The 4,635-nt window shown below is 40.7% G+C and overlaps 1 long non-coding RNA gene across 1 annotated transcript; it reads right to left on the bottom strand.

Annotated features, from left to right (window-relative positions):
- Nucleotides 1-1,322: 1,322 nt before the first annotated feature.
- On the bottom strand, nt 1,323-2,940 carry LOC128854407 (uncharacterized). Its single transcript, XR_008453483.1, has 3 exons — nt 2,444-2,940; nt 2,193-2,303; nt 1,323-1,902 (listed from the first exon to the last, which is right to left on the bottom strand). It is a non-coding gene; the product is annotated as an uncharacterized LOC128854407 (long non-coding RNA).
- Between the last annotated feature and the right edge of the window lie 1,695 nt (nt 2,941-4,635).

The raw sequence follows: 4,635 nt of genomic DNA, 5'->3' as shown, positions 1-4,635 counted from the left end.
TGTAGGACCTTTTGGGCTTTTTCAATTGCTTGTCCCAAATGCCCTGTGCGTACCAACGCCTCCAGTACTGCCTAAAACACAACAACTCTTGCAAATATCAAGCTTTCTAGTAATATGCATATTCAAAGATGGCTTAATTTTAAAAAACGTGTGACTGGTGTTAGAGTTCTGAGAAACACACCATCAGGAAAATAGAAGACATTCAGTGGCCAATGACCCCACCTTATCAGGAAGAGAGCAGCACAGCATTACTTCCTCTACCCCAGTGGGCCTATAAACCATCTATCCATGTGATGTCTACGTTATTACTGTACCACTTCACAGGCAACACACGCTCCCAGGGTTATGACTTGATGGCCCCACAGGACTCTCCAGACAGGTTCTGGGGAAACAGTTTCCACACTTAGAGATGGCTTCTTTACAGGGGCAACCCCACCAGCCAGCTTGGCAAGGCATTTTGGCTTTGGGATAGCTGGTAAGAAGGATGCTTTCCTCTGATTCTTGGTCTGTTCTACCTACCCTTACAATGGAGTAGTCAGTGAGGACAAACCCATCCTGATGCGCAGGTCCAAGCCACTGGGAAAGCACAGTTACAGAGAAATGGCAAGGTGGATATTTTAAAAGTTGTTAGGAGAAACTAAGGCTCAACTAAACTCCTTTTGAAAATCGCCTAACTACCTCATTTCAATTCATAGGCAAAAAATAAACTCTCATTGTGTGTTCCTGTTCACACGTCCCATGTTAATCACAGTTCTGATTAGCTGCACTCATTAAAGCCAAGCTGATTAAGTCAGCAACATGCAAATGACCTCATTGTACCTGCAAAATGTGCTTCAAGCTACTTCCACCTCTGTTGTGTGGTCTTTGCTGTTTTCTCTAACCCTGAATGGACATGGGTGAACTCTGAGACACAGAAGTCAAGGACTTCCAAGAACTCCCAGTATGCAGTTCTTCTAGAAAGCCTGGATGCATACTCTTCCAGATGACCTCAAAGAGGACAGTACAGCTTTCTGACGGTAGCTGTGCAGCTCTTTCCAGAGATTGCTCTATTTTTTCCCATGTCTTAAACTAGGTAATCTGAAACCTAAGTTTTATTTTGAAAACTCTGTCCTCGATACACAGCTGAAAAAACTGAGGAGCAAAGTCCTAACACCTGCCTGTACATAAAGAGAGCAAACATATGGGGCAGGGAAGAAGATAAAAACAGTCTGCCAAAGCTAACTAACAGAAGCCAGTTACTTTTTAAAAGTTTATTACCAATATTTCATGATAAAAAACTCACAATCTGACTTTCCTATTTCTCTTTACAGAATGTCAGGCAAGTAAGGACTGTATAGAAGAAAACAGGGCATAAATGCTACAAAAGTTTGCTGACATTTAGAGGCAGAGATGCTTTCGAAGTTAAAAACAGGGTAAAGTTTGTATAGCTTGGAAAGGTATTTTGATATATGGTATATATTATTTATTTTCTTGTAAATGCAAACAAGCATTTGTCTGTAAGATACACTGAAATCACATCTTTTGAGCTCTTTCCTTAAGCAATATTTGAAAAATTATATTGACAACTTTCCAGACAATCATTCAGAGACTTGTTTATATTAGAGAATGTTCTCATGTATCTTTACATAATCATGAAACAAAGAAGTCGTTTCTAAAATATACTATTCTTAGGAATGTCTTCAGTGATTCAACTTCAGACTTCTGCTTAAGAGCAGACAGCGGGGATACATTTTTCCTTGTTATTTAACATGATGGCCATGTAAAACTACTATAAGAAAAAAAAGAAGCAGTAACTCGGTTTTCAGGATATTTTTCAGTCCGTTTCACTCTAACCCAGCACACTGGTTCTCTTTTATTGGTACACAAAAGAAAATGAAACTTTTTTTGCATTTGTTTTCTGCCCTGAAAGACACAATCCAACATATTAACAAGCACTTATAAAATGTTAACAAAACTGCTTTCATTTCAAGGTTAGGCAACATAACAGCACGGTGACAGGAACTATAATGATGAAAGAATTCCACTTTGCTAAGAAATACAGCTATTTCTTCTCACAGGAACAAAAACATTTTATAAAATACTCAGGTCTCTGAAACAAATATGGTTTTACTGCAGTTTTATACTGTTTTATCTTTAGGGAAATCAATTCCAGAATGATGCTGACCTACTTTTCCAAAAACTTTTGGACTCACCGATTAAGTGTGATGTGAAAAGCATCTGCTGCCACTCTGCTGTCCCAAATACTTCAGCACTAGAGTTTTAACCATGCTTTTTCCATCCTGTGCTACTCAAGTTTAAACAGCCTAAGAAGAAAGGACCATGGATATGTTGATTGAAGGGACCTTTGGAATCAATCTACCTAAATCTCATGCTCAGTGAGTTACATTAAAATGCAATGCTATGAGGAAAGAAACTTTTCTGCTGTAAAAGTATATATGCTTACCTAGCTCATATGTATGACTGTTCCCAACTAAAACAGTCCTCATTCTGCAGGATAAGGGGTTGCAAGAGCAAAATGAAATGCTTTGACCTTCTTCTGAGATATTCTTTAAAGAAAAAACCCTACAAAACAACTTCAGTGACTTCCCGAAACAGTATTAGTCAAGGGTGTATATTCACAATCTATTTAATAAAGGTCAACTAGTTCTAAAGTATCACAAGAGGAAAGGAAGAATACTGAAGGTTCCATAATGAAAACAAAATTAGATAAATAAACTTTAAACTAGGGAAACGTTAATATGGGGATATTTGTTAACTATTCATTCAGAATAAAACCCTGAAAAAGAAAGTATAAGGATGATCACAATAGAAATAGATTAAATATGACTAAGGCAGATTTAAAGATAAACCAGGTTTATTTAAAATGATTAAGTGTACTAGCAATCTTCCCATAAAAGAATGAAATTGAACTAGTTGTCTTCTCGCAAGTGAGAAGGAAATGAATGCTAAGGGTCACTAAATAGGGCAGGAAAGAAAAGAGGAAGCCTGCAGACATGGGGAGTATCCCCCTCCCTAACACTGGGCATCCGATTCGGGCTTCTAAGTCTGCATGCAGCAGGACCAACTTCAGGGCTCCCAAGAGCTGGCTGGGTCAGGGGCTCTGCTCAGGCACTATCCAGAGTGTGTCTGCCCACAGGCAGCACAGAGAGAGCCTGAAAAAAAAGCAAAATACTGAGAGGAAAGAAGCAGATGTTTTCTTTGCAGCGTCCACTATCAATTTAGAAATCCATCAGTCAAGTCCACCTTGTACTGCTATTACCAATTTGTGAATATTTCAGTTGTGCGCTCCCTTTGTGGCCAATGCCAAAGGTCAGTAGGAGGACTAGCAGCATAGTCATAGCTCTTACTTGATTAAATCATTCCATTTTGGCTACCCACAGTCTTACGACCAGTACCTATTTCATCCAGCCCTCAAAACTGAAATGTGGATTCTCTAATAACAAAGGAGAGACTATGATTTCTGATGAACAACTGTATTTTCATGAGAAAAACCTGCAGATTATCTGTAAAATAAATGAATACATAAATACATGTCTGGTTAGCAATCACACAGGTTATATGTGTGCTCACAGAGGACCAGAAGATATTTATCTCTGGGTTCCTCCTCTTGATCTCCCAGGATGTGGCCCCAACACAACCCTGCCTATGGTTCCTAGCTACTTCTTTCTCTGATATTGCATGGATGATCAGAGGGTATGAGTTGTCTCAGGGCTTATTTTTTAGCAAGGGCTACCTGAAGTGTGCATTGAACATGGGGAAATCCAGGAATTGCAGGTCTGTGACAGACGCGGTGATGGAATGAGAGAGAGAAAGCATTAATGGTTAGGAAGCACTGTGTGATGTAGAAGTGTGAGAAAGGGAGTCTCATCTGAGTTTCATCTTGTTTTCTAAGTCAGGAATAACATGTACAGCATATTCTATTACCGGACTGCCGTTATTGCTGACCTTGCTCACAATTAGTATGTCTTAGCAATGGTTAAAGAAATAGTGGGGATAATTTTGGAAGCAGCGGATGGCAGCACCATCCAACCAGTCACCCAAGACAGATCACCAATGGAGATCGGTGCCAGAGGCTGCTGAGGATCTGGACCATAGTTCCTCTCACACCACACACCTGCTCAGATGGCTGTGCCACCACCCAGCTGCTGTCACAGCCCCTGTCATCGCTGTGGGAGGGGTCTGGAACAGAAAATGGAAAAGGTTCTTTCCCCGCCAGGGAAAACTCACACAAACCTTTGAGTGAGATGATGGTGCTAAAGGCACAGCTCTTGTAACTGTCTTTTGCAGAAACAAAAAAAGATAGGCCTTGATCTTGAAAACACAAAGGCCACCTTATTCCTCTCATCTGAAAGGAGAAAAAGCCCAACTCCACTGAAACCTGGAGAAGTTTTGCCAGGAGCCCCCATAACAGCAAAATTCCATCCCACTCACAGAATACAGAATGTGAAACTTCCTTAGAAGAGGAAGCCTAAACCACACTCTGCTATTTGACAAGTCCCTACTAGTTTCAGTGTGGGGTCTACCTACTATCGAGCACCAGTCCATACAGACATACAAGGCTCTGCTGCAGAGCCAGGAGACAGCACTGCAGGAAAGGCTCCCGCTAGTGCCCCTGCCAGCGGGTACCTGGTAGAA

The sequence above is a fragment of the Cuculus canorus genome, chromosome 1, assembly GCF_017976375.1.
Source record: "Cuculus canorus isolate bCucCan1 chromosome 1, bCucCan1.pri, whole genome shotgun sequence".
NCBI classification, from domain to species: domain Eukaryota; kingdom Metazoa; phylum Chordata; class Aves; order Cuculiformes; family Cuculidae; genus Cuculus; species Cuculus canorus.
The sequence above is the reverse complement of the archived record's forward strand: the minus strand, read 5'-3'. Positions and strand labels throughout refer to the sequence as shown.